Source organism: Ambystoma mexicanum, chromosome 10 (genome assembly GCF_040938575.1).
Source record: "Ambystoma mexicanum isolate Mex_15411 chromosome 10, UKY_AmexF1_1, whole genome shotgun sequence".
Lineage (NCBI taxonomy): Eukaryota > Metazoa > Chordata > Amphibia > Caudata > Ambystomatidae > Ambystoma > Ambystoma mexicanum.
Window position 1 is genome coordinate 1,392,477,935 of NC_090932.1, and position 17,959 is coordinate 1,392,495,893.

The window sequence follows — 17,959 nt, forward strand, 5'->3', positions numbered from 1 at the left end:
GAAGGCAGGCTCTGACCTCATGCGTAGGTGTGATCATCATGTGTGTCCAACTTCATCCTTCCACGTGACTGAAGACCACAAAATCAAGCCCTAGTGTATTTAAAATACTATTTTCTAATAGACCTCTGACGTCTTTCTTGTTTTTGTCCATGCCTTCTGAACAGGAGCTATGTTCTTTCACACAATTTGTATCCAATATCTGCTCACTCCAGCCTGATAAGACCTTGGGCCTCATTACGACCCTGGCGTTAACCATGGTTGACACCGGTATTTTACCAACTCTGGCATGGTGAATGGCAGAATTACTGCCCCATTCCAAGGTTGGTGGGGCGGTAATTCCCCACTCACCATTGGCCCTTCCCCATTCCCATTTTTGCCCCCATAGGGCTCAATGGGAATGGGAAAGGCGGTAATTACGGTACCGCAAATTGCAGTACTGTAATTACCTTGAAAGTCCCTTTGCGGGTTCCTTCCTTAATGGCTGGTAAAACCAGTCGTTAAGGTTGGGACCCGCAAAGCGACCTCGTAATTAGGCAGTAAGGGTTTAACGGCGCCGACACCTTTTACGGTGCCGTTAACCCCTTACCGCCTGGGTCGTAATGAGACCCTTTGTCTTCTTGGTTCATCCAGTCTCGCCTTTCTGAGATTCACTTTGTAATTCACTTGTTTTCTAACTGCGACACACTGGAAAAGAGGCCTTCCTTCTTTAGCCCAGTTCTGCAATAGTACGTAGTGGAAACATCCATTCTTTACTCACTTCTATATGTATGTATATGTTGGTGCATGCCGCAATCTATCCACTACTTAGTTCGCCTCAAGAATACTTCATCTGCTTGTGTTTATTTGCATCTGTACACATGTAAACTAACTTGACATCTTCATCAGTTCTGTAGCATAAGTTTCTTCATCTTGATCCCAAGATGTCACTTATCTTCGATACTTTCTTAATGCCTTATAGAATATCTGCATCCTCTAGTCTCTGCATCTCTTTCATGTATGTCAGCTCCGCTCTGCATGATGTCACCATTCGTCTTTGCCATCCATTGGTCCTGCTTCTTCTGGGATTTCATTCAAATGGTCATCATACTGTCTCGTATTTAGGTATGGTTTCCTCAGTGGGAACCTTGTCTCCAGGATTCTCCTCGGTATCAGTATTTTCACTGGTACCGCACGTGTCCCACATTCTGGTTCCCAACATATAGGCAAGATGGGAGAGGTGATTGAGGTGGGGGTACTTAGCTCCTTCTCTACAATGTCACCTGGCCTAGTAAAATTGTTGTCTCTGTCTTCCCTCTGTTCCCCTTCCCTTTCCTCATCGCACCTTGAAACACTTTTATATAGGCGCTTTATAAATGCCATATCATATCATGATTTCTGTTTTCTCAGGGTTCAAAACGAGTTGGTTACTTGTCTTCCATCAGTCAATATCACAGAGACAATGCTTGAAGGTCGGGACGTGGATCGGTCCTTGTCTAGGGTATTCGTAGGATAATTTGGGTATCGTCTGCGTAGTTGTAACAGGAGAGGTTATGCACACGGATGATTCCTGGTAGAGTGGTCAGCTAGAGGATAACAGGATAGCAAAGAGGCATGTATCTTGGGGTACTCCAGTGTACACAGGGCAAGCGGTTGAGACAAAAGGGGAGAGGAAGGCGATTTGTTTCCTGTTGCTGAGGAAGAGGCAATCCATTTGTGTGTCGAGCAACGGATTCCTAGGCAGTGGAGGTGGGCAAGGAGGATTGAATGGTTAAAGGTGTCAAAGGCTGCAGAGGGATCAAGGCGAATCAGCGCTGCGCAACCCTCAGAATCTGCCATGACCTTGAGATCATCCCAGATCAAGATCAGAGTTGTTTCTGTTCCATGTCGAGGTCTGAAGCCTGATTGTGCAGGGTCAAGGAGTTTGTTGGATTCTACAAAGCAGTTGAGCTGGGAGTATGCAGTCCGGTCAATGCGTTTCACGAGAAATCTGGTGTTGGAGATTGGCCTGTAATTCTTAGGCTCAAGGGGGTCGAGGGATGCCTTTTTTAGGAGTGGCTTGACATGCACTATTTTAAAGGCTTCAGGGAAGATGCCAGAGGTGAGAGTGTCGTTTAAAATGGTTCTTGCATGTTCTCCTGCGCAGGTAGAAGAGAATATTTCTTTCAGAGCAGAGGTGGGGCAGGGGTTGAGGGGTGACCCTCAGGGTCTGCTGGCTGATAGAAGGTCATGGAACTCGTATCTGGAAATGGGTAGTTTGAAAGAGTTGAAGTTGAGTAAAGTGGGAGTTGGGGCAATGGGAACAGGAGGGGTCCGTATAGGGTAGGGGGTGAGTGAGAACAATTTGTCAAGTGCAGTGTTGTAGAAATGTAGCGAGAGGGGGTCGCAGAGCGGTTTGGTAGGAGTGGATTGGGCAGTGGTGCAAGTAGGTTTCACAAATTCGGAGATTATCTTGTGGAGTTCTTTGGTGCTGCTGCCACAGTCCAGAATTAGTTTATTGTAATAGGCTTTTTTGGCCTTTCGGATCTTGGATTCGTAATTACCTTGGTGGAGGACAAACATGGATCTGCTGAGATCGGTTTTAAAATGCTCATCATTTGTGTTCAAGGGAGTTATTTTGTTTTTTGAATGTCCTCAGGTGGCGCGTGATCCATTTGGGGGATGGTCCTTTGCGTGATGTTGTAGGGCGCAAGAGGAAATACTGATTCTTTAAGCTAAGAGTTGAAGGATTCGATGCTTAAGGGTCTACCACAGGACAGAGTAGCAGGGCTTCAATTAGATCGGTGTTACGCTCACCTGGCTCCCACAGGGGCGTCGATCGGACCCGGACAGCTGCGACCTCCTCCAACGTGAAGCATAGTGCAGAGATGACAGACTGGACGGGACCGCCTAATCTCGTCTGCTTGACCCGTAGAAATATTCTCCTGCAAGTGGAGAAAGGGATTCAGCCACCCAGTAATGGTACCCCACTGTTCTCCCCACTAATCACCACCGATATTCGCTTTCTGTAAACTCACCTTATGTTTGTAAATGATGAGCTCTCCATCCTGCGTAGAATGCAGGGGCGCGTAGATACCAGTTACTTCACTGGTTTGAGGGCATTGGAAGAGTTCCGGATGAATATTGACTCCAAGGTTCCAGGCGAAAACCCGTAAGTATAAAGTTCAAAGAGTTGAACATGTCCGATGTTCACTCTTGTACATTCCTTTCTTGTGTTGCAGCTGGGTCCAAGGGAAGATTGTCTTGTGGCAGCTGATGGTGTTGAGGTAAGAGTCTGTATTACCGAACACTGTCCGGCAAAAGATGCGTGCGTTTAAATTGCTGGTTTCTTTCTCCCTACAGGTGCGGCCTAAGAAGTTGCGGTTTGTTACAGAATAATGCCTCCGGTTGTTAATCAGGTAAGTCTATGGTGGAGAGGTTGTATTTGTTGGCTCTCTCGGCTCACCTTATGTTTCTTTTGTCCCCTAGATGGTGGAATTCGGCGGAGAAAATGATGGAGGCTGCGCCGGATCGAAAAATGCTGTGAGGACTGGTGAGTATGGCGCGGCGCTGCAGCTGGTGATGCGACGCGTGTAGAATAATGTCCTTTTCAAGTTCGAAGACGTGATGGATCTGGAATTCAGGTAAGGATCGAAATAATATCTGTTTTCTAACCTTTCCTTCTTCTTTATTCTATTGCTAGGAGCTCTGGATTCGAGACGGGCGTGGCTGAAGATTGGATGCTGACTGCAGGCACGGTGAGCGTTACGCTGCTGGATGCAGAATAACACAAAGCATGTGCTGCTGTTCGGGTGTGGTTTAAATAGCCTCCAAAGTAGTTCCGGGTAAGAAGTCCCTAGAACCACACCCGATTAAAAAATAGTCCCTGTAGAAAAATAGGCCCATTCAGGCCTCACGTTGGCTTGGATTCATTTGCAGCATGGTCTGCATGAGGTAAGTAAAGTCTATGAGCCTGGCGCCTATGGCGCCAGGACTGATTTCTATTATGAGCCTGCCGCCTAAGGCGCCAGGACTGAACCCAGACAGCCCCCAGCCGGGGCTGCTGGGGTTTTATTAAATACCTGGATGCCTGCTCCCGGGGCTGATGGGCTTGATCCGGATGCCCGGGGGTAGGCATCATGACAATCGGGGAGTACCTTGACTTTGTTCCAGCTTTTGTGATCAAAGGTGTGGGCGGGGGAGCTGTAGGAGGAGGGGCGGGTGTGTGTATAGAGAAAGGGATGGCAAAGTGGTCTGTCTGTCCGTAATGTAAATGTCTCTTCTGTGAAAGGATGGTGAGCAAAGGACTCTGGTTGAGACTCTAACCTAAGATATAGGCTGGTAGAGAGATACTCCCACGACGCCCCATTGTTTGTGCATATTAAGTTGCTTTGGGTTTTCACCATAAGTTACTAGGGTAATCCAGACGTGAAACCCTTGCTCACTGTTCTTAGAGAGGCACAGCTCCACCTCACTGACAATGCCCAACCAGGCCAAAACACATGTCTGGGGTTGCTGTTTGTACTCTTGTTTAGAAGAGAATTGTCTGTCCTTTTGGTGCTGGACTGCCCTATGGCAGGAAAAAGACTGATATGTAGTAGGAATTTCTCTTCTGTGAAAGGATGGTGAGCTAATGACCCTGGTTGAGACTCTAACCTGGGATATAGGCCAGTAGAAAGACACTCCCAGGACCCCCTGTGTTGGTGGAAAACTTCCACCTGCCGCAAGGTGCACCTCGGCGGTTGCACCGGCCTTCAGGGCGTGCAATGCCTTGTTGTGGGTACTGGATTTTAGGTCCGCTCATTGCTTATCGACGCTTTTGGGGCAGCTGACTTCAACCCCGCTTGTTTTGATGGCAGACTTTACATCCTCCCAGATCTGCTTGCGTCCTTCTTTCCTCCGTTACTTTGCTGTGTCATGATGGCATCATACTTCTCCAGGACCTGATCCACCAGGATGCCAACTTTCCTGGAGCTGAAGTTGGCAGCCCTCTGCCTCATTGCCCTGGGGTTGCCACTCTTTTCAGAGGATGATGGTGCAGACATGGCAGGTGTGGGTGGGCAAAGTGGTCCTGCAGATGGGCTGTAGAGCAATGGTGGTAAAATGGAGAGGTGGGAGTCTGGCACAGCAGCTGAGATGGTCACAGTGACAGACACAGGAGCACAGTAAATGGCAGGTCAGCAGGCACTACAAACGCAGTGTAGGTGGACAGCAGGCACTCAATCTGGGCAGGCAGCAGCAGATGGCAAGGTGGGAGGCTGCACAGGGCAGGAGGAGGCAGGAGACCTGCCACAAAGGCAGGAGAGGGGTTTCTTCTGGGTCTAGCTACAAAGCAATCCAAAAACAGAGAAAAGGCCCTTAGCGCATAAGTTAAGTTACACATGCTGCAAGCAGCGTGCCTACGAGGCTCTCAGCATTTCCAGGGATATTTAACAGTTTGGATGCTTGAAACTGGTTGTGTGCGTGAAGGAACAAAGAAGGACGAGTATCATTTGCACGTATTTGGGGGTGCTATGCAATCCATTTCCATCATCCAACGCGTGCCGCATTTTCCTTTTTGGGGGTTGCCGTTGCGCATATGTGCATGTACTGTTGTTTATTTTGAGGCCTACAGTGTGTTGCATAAGTACATTCTTGTTTTTTTGGTGGCTCTGCGTATCGCTTTGCGCCTTTTCTAACTTTCAGAAGCTTTCCGGGTCTTGCATTCTAGCAATTTCTGAGTATATGGGTGCCTCTGCCTATTGCGTACTGCTCTTTCCAAATTTGGAAGCTTTCTGGGTATTGCATTTGCAATTTTTAAGTTTAGGCATGCCTCTGCGTATCATATACCACATATTTCTGATTCTGGGGTACATTGGAGCTTTGCTGGACCACACATCTATGTCAAACATCACGTAGAATAGTCCCTTCATCATAGTGCCCAGAACAATATTTTGGTGTGCCTTCCACTACACCTTAACATCTGCAACATGAGTGGAAAGGCCCCACTAGGGAAAGGGAGCAGAGGGGTTCAGGGACATGTTGAGGACACATCTGTCCCAGCCCCAGGAGGATACAGTGGATCTCATCCCACAGATGACCCGGCACCTGGACGTTGATGTGGTCGCAGCCAGACAGCTGGATCACCACCACCTAGTGCCAATAGGGCCAAGAAGGGCCGCAGAGGAAGAGGCGCTTCACTGAAGAGGAGTTCCAGGTCCTCATTGACTCTGTGACTGAACAGCATTGTAAGATTTTCCAATATTCGGGGAGCACGTTCACATCTGCACATCGAGTGGTGCATTGGCGGTGTGTCACTAACCGCATCAACCCCTTAGATCTGGAGATACACACTTTTGAACAGGTGCAGAAGCAGTGGAATGATCTCACATGGAGGACCAAGCAGCAGCTTAGTGCCAACCTTGCCTGCGCACTCAACATGACATCAGTAAACTACTTCTGGGTCAGCCCTGACCTTGATTACAAGGTGACTGTTTTCTCCTCCCAGACACACAGGTGCCCGTATGGGGTCTCCCCATCAAAATCTTACTGACGTTGGCGTTGCCCTTTGCTCTCCCTGGTACAAATGACATACTGTGTTGCTCTCTGTTGCCCCCTTTGTCTGGTACTACTCCCTTGGAGTAGAAGGGGGTTCCTGCATGTCCCAATGATCCATCTGTTTCATGATGGATTTATGATGTTTCTGAGGTATGCTTGTAACACTGTATATTGTAAATAAGAGGTTTATTTACATTCATGAAACCGGCGCCCTGCTGTCAGGATTCGTAAATCAGGGAGGCATACTGGCAATCTTTCCTCTCCTACTCGTTTGCTTTCCACACCTGGGGTTCCTTCGCTTTTGTCACAGAGACGCTGCTTCAGAACACGGAAGTTTGCTCAGCCAGTTCGTTCGGTGTATCTGAAGCAGCGCTGGTCTTTGCCATGGAAACGCAGTCACTCTGCGTACCTGAGGTCACGTGTCTTTACACATCCTTAGAACCTCACGTGACTTTTTTGTTTTTCCTTCTTATACCCCGCCTCCCCGCTACTCGCTGCTTCTGCAATTGTTATTTCTCTTGCCGCTACGTATCTGACCTTACTCCTGTTGTACTTTGTGTTTTGACCCGGACCGCCTACTGGATTCCTGTTTCTGTGCCCTCTTGTTGTTGTCTCGACCCTCGGAACTGCTTTTTGGAATTGTTACGGATCACGGACGTCTGTTCGAATTTTGCCCGCTTGGTTTTCGACTCCTGGAACACTTCACGGATTTCTCCTTGTTAAGTTTTGGCTGGTGCTACCATCTACGTCCTTCATTCTGCTGCTACTGGAACATTTCTACGAACTTCCTTGTTTCCCCTTGGAACTGGAGACTTATACTAGGCGTCCGCGTGCCGTCGGTTTCAGGTGGACATTGCTGTTGGCTGGATTCTTGTTTAGGCGTCCTCGTGCCGGCGGTGGGTAGGTGGATCACATTGCTTCTGGATCACTCCTGCGCTTCATTGGTTTCTTCAATCTATTTTTGAACTTCCTGGGAAACTCTCATCCGGTAAGACTGTTCCTTTCTTTCTGATTCTATATTTGGTCGCTGTATGGTTCCGGTTACTTACTGGCTATTCTTGTCCCCTTAGAAATCTGACCCCACCTTCCATTCTGAATTACCAGTCAGTCTACTATAGTCTATATTCAGGTACTTGAGGTGGGGTTGTGTGCGCATTGCTATTCAAGTTGTCTTCTGCCACTGACATACGGTTCCTTTACAGGTTGACTGGTTCCCGTGACGTCCTCTCATCTCTTGGTCAATTGACTGGTCAGAGAGTTGCTGCTACATCTCTCTTGGGTTCGTTGACAATCATCTTTTGGTCAATTGACTGGTCAGAGAGTTTCTTCTACATCTCTGTTGGGTACATTGACAAAAAGAATTTGTCCTCTACACGACGAGTTCAACAACTTGAAGTCAGGATTCTGGTTACTTTGTCAAGGAATATCTCCTGACATAACATATTCAGAAGCCTTATTATGGATGTCACAGGTGACCCGTTAACAACGTTGGCTCAACTAGTGGCTGATTTACGGGCTGACATGACAGCAGCTCTTGAGGACACACAACGCAACATCCATGAGTTGCGAGTGGGCCTTCACTCTGCTGGGGCTGGCACCCCAGGTTTCCCTTCTGGTTCTGGTGCCGGTTCGGGATCCGCTCCTATTAACTCCGAGAGCGCTCCCGTTGTTCTCGCTGCCCAATTCCCTCTGGCTCCACCGGAGCGGTTTCACGGGGATCCAAAAACATTCCGGACCTTTATTAATCAGTGTCGATTGCATTTCCTCTGCCGCCCTACTTCATTCCCTGATTCCACTACCAAGGCAGCGTTCGTACTGTCGTATTTAGGTGGCACAGTGGCAACTTGGGCTAATCCATTGTTGGAGCAGGGAAGCCACCTACTTTATGATTGTGACGCATTGATTAAAGCCTTGTCACGGGTTTTTGATACAAGGTATAAGATCCAGGCCACCGATCTAGAACTTCTCTCTTTGCAACAAGGTGACACTATGTTATTGAATTATCTGGCTAGATTTAATCAGTTGGTAGCAGAAGCCGGTTGGCCTGATGAGAAAAAGGCAGCCCTGTTTTATAAGGGTCTTTCTGAATCCCTGAAAGATATACTGGCCACAGTCCCGGTAGTACCCTCCACGTTTCCGGAATTGTTGGATCTAGTCCTCCAGATAGATGCCCGTCGGGCAGAACGGAAGGGTGAAAAAAGGGGCCCCGTTCCTGCTACCGCTACCATAAATACCCCTGTGCCAGGCAGCGAGGAACCTATGCAGATAGGCGCAGTACGGGGTCCATTAACCACGGAGGAAAGAGAACATCGCAAAAAGAGTAATTTGTGCTTTTATTGCGGTTCTTCCGAACATTTCTTGAGACAGTGCCCTAAAAAACCCAAGAAACAGGGAAACTCCAGGGCACGGCAATAGTTGGAGTCCCATTGCCGAGCAAAGTAGGTCAGGACTCCAGACGCTCCGTACTATTTTTTGTCCCAGCTACTCTAGCTTTTCAGTCTGCCAGTCCATGGACTGCGTTGCTGTCTTGGACTCCGGTGCCACGGGGAATTACATTGACGGACAGTATTTACAGGAATGGAAAATCCCTGTAGAACCCAAGGAGTTTCCAGAGGTCGTCAACGTGGTGGACGGTACCTCTCTATTGTCAGGTCTGGTCACGGAGCGCACCATTGAACTCACTATGACATTAGACTCTGGCCATACGGAACAAATCACTTTTGACGTCATTTCCGCACCTCAATATAAGATCATCTTGGGGTTACCTTGGTTGGTGCATCACAACCCATTGGTCAATTGGCAGTCTGGTTGTATTACGTTCTCTTCAGACCATTGTAAAAAGCACTGTCTGTCAGTATCTGGGAAGTCTTCTGGGCCTTGCATCTCCTTGTTGGATACGGCCGCGGTGGTTGGTGGCGTTTCCTCAGCCTTGCCTAAAGAATACGACGGGTTCAAGGATGTATTCGATAAGATAGGGGCCGACACCCTTCCACCTCATCGTCCCTATGATTGCCCTATAGACTTACTGGATGGCGCAAAGATACCTTCAGGACGCATATATTCTCTCACTCAAAAGGAGAACCTCGTTTTGAAGGAGTATTTGGATAAAGCCCTAGCCAATGGTTTAATCCGTCCTTCCCGTTCCCCTGCCGCTTCTCTGCTCTTCTTCGTGCCGAAGAAAGAGGGAGATCTGAGACCTTGCATAGACTATCGCGAACTGAATGCTGTTACCATCAGAAACCAATACCCTATTCCGTTGATTTCTGTGCTCCTAGACCAACTGGGTTCTTCTGAATTCTTCACCAAACTTGACTTACGCAGAGCATACAATTTGGTCAGTATGAGGAAAGGAGATGAGTGGAAAACAGCGTTCAAAACCAAATATGGGTTGTTCGAATATTTAGTTATGCCCTTTGGTTTGTGCAACGCTCCGGCTACCTTCCAAAGGTTTATCAATGATGTTTTCAGCGACATGTTGGATCGTCACGTCGTTGTCTATCTTGACGACATTTTGGTATACTCCTCATCCTATGAAGAACATGTAAATCATGTATCTGCAGTTTTGCAACGTCTTCGTGAAAATCGCTTATATGCCAAGTTAGAAAAGTGCTTGTTTCATGTTACCGAGGTAGAGTTCCTTGGTTATGATATAACTAATACTGGCATAAAGATGAGCAATGTCAAGGTTCAGGCGGTGTTGGACTGGCCGATTCCTTCTACTATCAAAGCATTACAATCTTTCCTTGGCTTTGCTAATTTCTATCGTCGGTTCATTCGTTCATTCTCTGAAACAGTGGCTCCACTCACTGCTTTGACCAGTAATAAACGGCCGTTTGTTTGGAATACTGAGGCTCAACAAGCATTTGACACCTTAAAGCAAGCCTTTACCACTGCACCAGTGCTTCAACATCCAGATTCGACCCAACCATTTTTTGTGGAGGCAGACGCGTCTGAGGTTGCGGTCGGCGCAGTTCTGTCTCAAATGTGTAGAGACACTGGTTTGCTCCACCCGGTGGCTTATCATTCACGCAAACTCACCCCTTACGAACAGAATTATACTGTTTCTGAATTGGAGCTCTTGGCCGTAAGGGATGCCTTCATTGTCGGGAGACACCACTTACTGGGGGCAGTCTTACCTGTGCAAGTATACACTGATCACAGAAATCTTCTGGCCTTACAATCCTTACAATGTACCACGGCCCGTCATTCCAGATGGCATGAGTTCTTCTCCATGTATAACTTTACACTCACATATCATCCTGGACCTTTGAACTCCAAGGCTGATGCCTTGTCAAGACTGCATGGAAACGCGTTGCGTTCCTGGGGGGGTACTATACTCCAGAGTCACCAGGTAGTTTGCGCCTGTACCTTACAACCCTCACTAGTCTCTTCCATCCAGGACTGGGTGGTCTCGGAACCAAGTGAGTTGAAAGAACATAACATGGACATCGTCAACTCTTTGCCTTATGTTCAAGGTCGCCTGTACTTACCCGATTTGGCTACACGGCGCACGGCAATGCAATGGTGCCATGATTCCTTGCTGGCGGCACATCCAGGGAGACGCAAGACCCAGGAATTGTTACGTTGCTGGTGTTGGTGGCCGTCTTTACAACGAGACGTCGCTGTATATGTCTCCGCTTGTTCTATCTGTGCCCAGTGCAAGGGATCTACCACGAAACCTATGGGACTTATGCAACCATTACCGGTCCCTGAACGTCCATGGTCAATGATATCCATGGATTTTATTGTTGAGCTCCCGCCTGTTCAAGGTTTTGATACGGTTTGGGTTATCGTGGACTATTTCACCAAACTTGCTCGTTTTGTCCCTTGCCAAGGTTTGCCTACTGCTCCTGCTCTTGCGGATCTGTTTCTACGTCATGTTTTCCGTGATTTCGGTCTCCCTGATATCATCATATCGGATAGAGGGTCTCAATTCACCTCAAGATTCTGGAGGCATCTTACTAGTTCATTGGGCATCGACGACCGCTTTTCCAGTGCTTACCACCCACAAACTGACGGTCAGACAGAAAGGCTCAATGCCACCCTTGAGCAATATTTGCGCTGTCTTACATTGCAATTTCAGGAATCGTGGTTTTCGGTGCTGATCCATGCCGAGTTTGCATATAACAATTCTACCCATACTTCCACCGGTACCACGCCATTTTTTGCCATGTATGGCCAACATCCCCGGACCCTCCCGCTGGACCTCGTCATGGACATTTCTAACCCGGCCGTACAGGGTTGTCTACGAGATGTTACAACCGTTCGTGAGGCTGTGCTTCGTCAGTTAAAGTTAGCTAAAGAACAAGCTAAACAGTATGCTGACCGGCATAGAGAACCAGCCCCTCAGTATACACCGGGAAACAAAGTGTGGTTGTCCACCAAGAATCTTCGTTTACCAGGTCGCCGATGACTTTTACCTCGTTTTTTTGGGTCCTTTTTCTGTGCTTTCATTGGTGAATCCGGTTGCGGTGAAACTGGATCTCCCGTCATCCTGGAAAATTCATCCAGTTTTTCATTGCATTGCTTGCCTCTCGCCGGTTGTTGCTCTCCCTCATCCACCACCTGTTATGGTTCAGGGTACAGAGGAGTATGAGGTGCAGGCTATCCTGGATGTCAAGACAGTCAGGGGCAAGCAGTTGTTTTTAGTGGACTGGAAGGGTTATGGTCCGGAAGACAGGACCTGGGAACCGGCCTCCAATATCCATGCTCCTGATCTCATGTCTCGATTCTTGGCCTCTCGTGGGGATGATGCTTCATTGGGGGAGGATGCTGTCAGGATTCGTAAATCAGGGAGGCATACTGGCAATCTTTCCTCTCCTACTCGTTTGCTTTCCACACCTGGGGTTCCTTCGCTTTTGTCACAGAGACGCTGCTTCAGAACATGGAAGTTTGCTCAGCCAGTTAGTTCGGTGTATCTGAAGCAGCGCTGGTCTTTGCCATGGAAACGCAGTCACTCTGCGTACCTGAGGTCACGTGTCTTTACACATCCTTAGAACCTCACGTGACTTTTTTGTTTTTCCTTCTTATACCCCGCCTCCCCGCTACTCGCTGCTTCTGCAATTGTTATTTCTCTTGCCGCTACGTATCTGACCTTACTCCTGTTGTACTTTGTGTTTTGACCCTGACCGCCTACTGGATTCCTGTTTCTGTGCCCTCTTGTTGTTGTCTCGACCCTCGGAACTGCTTTTTGGAATTGTTACGGATCACGGACGTCTGTTCGAATTTTGCCCGCTTGGTTTTCGACTCCTGGAACACTTCACGGATTTCTCCTTGTTAAGTTTTGGCTGGTGCTACCATCTACGTCCTTCATTCTGCTGCTACTGGAACATTTCTACGAACTTCCTCGTTTCCCCTTGGAACTGGAGACTTATACTAGGCGTCCGCGTGCCGTCGGTTTCAGGTGGACATTGCTGTTTGCTGGATTCTTGTTTAGGCGTCCTCGTGCCGGCGGTGGGTGGATGGATCACATTGCTTCTGGATCACTCCTGCGCTTCATTGGTTTCTTCAATCTATTTTTGAACTTCCTGGGAAACTCTCATCCGGTAAAACTGTTCCTTTCTTTCTGATTCTATATTTGGTCGCTGTATGGTTCCGGTTACTTACTGGCTATTCTTGTCCCCTTAGAAATCTGACGCCACCTTCCATTCTGAATTACCAGTCAGTCTACTATAGTCTATATTCAGGTACTTGAGGTGGGGTTGTGTGCGCATTGCTATTCAAGTTGTCTTCTGCCACTGACATACGGTTCCTTTACAGGTTGACTGGTTCCCGTGACGTCCTCTCATCTCTTGGTCAATTGACTGGTCAGAGAGTTGCTGCTACATCTCTCTTGGGTTCGTTGACAATCATCTTTTGGTCAATTGACTGGTCAGAGAGTTTCTTCTACATCTCTGTTGGGTACATTGACAAAAAGAATTTGTCCTCTACACGACGAGTTCAACAACTTGAAGTCAGGATTCTGGTTACTTTGTCAAGGAATATCTCCTGACATAACACCTGCACTGCCATCACAACCTGAAGCCTACTCTCTCTCCAATGTCGACTCTCTCTCTCGAATCCTCTTCAAACCTAAACATTCCTAACTAGGCGGCAGGCAGGGACGCTGTTGCTATTAGAACCACAAAGCTTAATGTAAACATAGAATACCACATCATCTCCCCCTTTTTATTCTACAGAAAATAAGGAGTAGCTTATTAACAATTGACTATGAATAAGACACACCCAATTTAAATGATAAGAAAACACAACAAATATTGAAACACATAATTAACTTGTAGTTGAAAAGACATATACAATGAACCAAGGATTTGTCACTCTACTTTCCCATAATATAGTCTTTGGACCAGAATGGCAATCTCTTCTCTCTTGACGTGCGTAATGTTTCGTCACCAGATGTGGCTCCTATCTCAGAATCTGAGTGACTGTCATGACTGTCAACAATACTCCTGTTTTCAGTAATCAACTCATCACCATTCCTCTGCAACATACCACATTCCCCAATATCAAAATTCTCAACATTCTCTCTCCCATGAACATCTCCCTCCACAATTTGAGGTCTAACATCAGACTGCCTTCTCACATTCTCCTCCACAGCGCTCTGGAAATCTTCATCATTTCTCATCCATACATCAAATCCACTAACCTGTCTGGAAGGACTGGCTCTACAATATCCCAGATCCCAATTCCATTTGCTTACTCTGTCCATGTTCCATACCGATCCACCACTAACTCTCACTGCCTTACCGAGGACTTGTAAAACCCTGACCGGTCTGCTATATTTAGAATCACCCTTTCTAACATTGTACCCTAGTTTTATCCTTACCATATCACCTGGTGAAATTCTCAATCCGCTCTTACCTCCTAATAAAATCCTATCATCCTTACCTCCTATGTGTTTGCCCTTCCTCAACTCACTGGACTCTAGTGTTCTCTTACAATTGACCCACTCAGGACTCAACAGCATGTTGGGAGTTCTACCCCTCATCAATTCAAAGGGAGATACATCCAAACCTCTTTTTACTGGCATTCTTATGCTCCACAATTTTTCCATGAGAGCTTCCTCCACAGGAATATTGTTTCTTAAATCCAATTCTACTGTCTCCACAACCATCCTGTTACATCTCTCAACTAGCCCATTTGTTTGTGGATGATAAAGTGCAGAATACTTCCAATCAATCCCTGATGTCATGGCAAATTCTCTAATTTCCTTACTTTTAAATTGAACACCATTATCACTAATAATGGTTTTAGGAAAACCTTCTCTCCTGAAAATTTCTTTCAGAAATGTGATTACTTCTCCAGAGTCAACCTTCCTGACAGCTTTCAACTCTACCCAACTTGAGTAATAATCAATCATAACAATCAAAAATCTTTTCTCCCCTATTAATCTTGCATATGGCCCCACAATGCCAATACCTAACTTCATCCAGGGAGCTTGTCCCTTATCTATCGCAACAGGTTCTGACTTGAAGATCTTACAACTTTTATCGCTGTTTTGGCAAGGCCAACAATTCCTGACAAATCTCTCAATTGACAAATCCATTCCTGGCCACCAGTATACAGACCTTACATTACTTTTGGTCCCCGTAATTCCTGGATTACCTTGATGAGCCTTTTCTATGAGTTCCTCATACATCACCTTGGGAGGTATCAATTTACTTCCCCTCATTAATAACCCTTCTTCCATGGATAATTCGTCCTTCACTTCCTAATATTTCAGACATTCTCCATCAATCAATCTCTTTTCTGGCCATCCTAACATAGTAAACTCAGCAATTTTTTGTAGGGTTAAATCTTTACTAATTTCATAACTACTTTTCCTTCGAGGTCACTTCAAGTACAACTGCTACCATGTCTTCATTAGTATCTAAATCTAAATCCACATTTCTTAACGGTAACCGTGACAAATAGTCAGCAAGAACATTTCTCTTACCTGGTATATACCTTATCACAAAATGATAGTCCTCAAATTTGATACTTAACCTGGCCAACCTAGGTGATGCTTTACACATACCCTTGACCGTCAGAACCTCTACAAGCGGTTTATGGTCAGTTTGAATGATAAACTTGCAACCCCATACATACTTCCTAAAATAATTTACCGCCCATGTGCAAGCCAAAAGCTCCTTTTCAATCACTGAATACCTGTGTCCGAAAGTGCTCTGGAAGCATAATTGATGATCTTTTCCCTGCCATCTTCATCAATTTGGGATAGCACTGCACCTAGTCCACTTCCACTAGCATCTACGGTAACTTTGGTCAACCTGCCAAAAACATATCCTCCCAATTCTGTAGAGCTGCAGATTTCTCTCTTGATGCAACTCACCGCCTCATCACATTCTTTATTCCAAACAAACTTGACCTCCTTTTTTAGTAACTTCCTTAATGGCTCTGTTACACTTGCAAATTTCTTAAACTTATTATAATACTCACACAGACCGAAGAATGATCTGAGTTCATCCTTATTACTGGGACTTGGGGATTCCTTAATTGCTTTCATAGCGTCAATTTTAGGTTTATACCCCTTGCCATTAACTGTGTGACCCAAATATTCAACTTCATCCATACCAAACTTGCATTTACTTTTCTCAATCTTTAAACCTACACCCTCCAATCTTGATAGTACATCCTTTAGCCTCATGTCATGTTCTTCTCGACCCTTTCCAAACACAATGATATCATCTTGATAAACAAAAATCCCCTTTAACACCTTCAACACATGTACCATCACCCTTTGAAATACGGCTGCTGCAGATGCTAAACCAAATGGCATGCGCTTGTATCTATATAGTCCATGTGGGGTAACAAATGCCGTGATGTCCCTGCAGTCTTCAGTCAGAGATATCTGATGGTACGCATTAGAGAGATCGAGAGTAGAAAACACATCTGCACTTCCCATGCAATTTAGCATTTCCGATATTATAGGAAGCGGAAAGATGTCCACTACGACAAACTTATTAACATCTCTCAGGTCTACACAAATTCTGATTTTGCCATTTTTCTTCATCACAACAACAATGGGGCTTGCCCACTCTGAAGATTCTATCTTTTCTATCACTCCTTCTGCTTCCAATCTCACCAATTCCTGTTCCACCTTGTCCGCTATGGCAAACGGTATGGGTCTGGATTTCATATGTCTGACAGGTACTGTCCCCTCCTTTAGGCGAATCCTATGTGAAAAATCCTTCAACAATCCCAGTTTCTTCTGTTGCTTGTCATCTCCAGTTAATTTTTCTTTCCGACTCTGACTGGAATTTACGATTAGTACTTTTTCTTCCTCGCATGGATCCAATCTGATCTTCAAACCAGCTTGGTCTCTCCAGCCAATGATGTTGACTCCTTTCTCTGCCACAAAAACTTTAATTTCAGCACGCCTATCTCTGAATTCAACTATGCACGAGAACCAACCGATCATTTGGATCTTCGAGCCCTCAAATCCACCTAGATTCGATATGTCTGGTGCATTCAATTTACTCTTCAGACCGCAAGCCAATAGATTCTTCCAGGTTTTCCTCGTGATGATCGTCCACGGTGAGCAGCTGTCTACTTTTACTTTGAGTTTCCAATTGTCAATTGTAATGATGCAACTAGGGCAACTAAACTCTCATCCTGGAGGTACCCTGATCATGAAAACTCTCTCTTCGTCTGAATCATCATCTTCCTCTTGTATGTCTGAGATTCTCTTTTTCTTTTTGCATGTGACTGCGAAATGTCCTTTCACTCCACAATTTCCACACCTTTGCCCTATTGCTGGACAAAATTTGGCGTATGTATAATGTCCAAACCTTCCACAATTGTAGCACCTGTCTCCATCTCTGAATTGTGTACTTGTGGGTTTGGGCTCATTTTTTGCCCAGCTTTTCCCTTTGAAGGAATGTCCTTTATACTCAATTCCTTTGACCTTGTTACTCTTTGGATTATTATCCACACGATCCTTTATCCTTAGTGTGTTAACCATATTTTGTTCTGTGGAATCCAGAGTTGATCTGTCACTTTGCGGCTGCAAATTCAAGACAGCCTCATGTTTTTTCTTCTTCATCTCCTTGGAGCATAAATGACTGTGCTTGACACGTTTGGCAATGGCAATAGTTTCCGGTAAGGATGGGTTCCCCACCATCCACAATCTGTCCTGGACCAGACTATCTTTGGCATGAATGATAATTTGGTCCCTTATGAGTTCATCTAGTGTGATGCCATTGCCAAAATGACAGGTACGAGACAAAGCCCTCAGAGCTGAGACGTAGTCTTCAATTGACTCATGTTCTTTTTGTGTTCTGGTATAAAAGTTATACCGGTTTATGACTACGTTTGTTTCTGGGGTATAATATTTGTCTAATTGTCTGATAGTTCTTTCATGTTCATCAGCATCACCAGCTTCATCTACTGGCAGTTCTGGCAACTCTCTGTACTTTCTTTGTCCTTCTAGTCCCAATGCGTGGAGTAGTAACAACTTATTTTTGTGAGG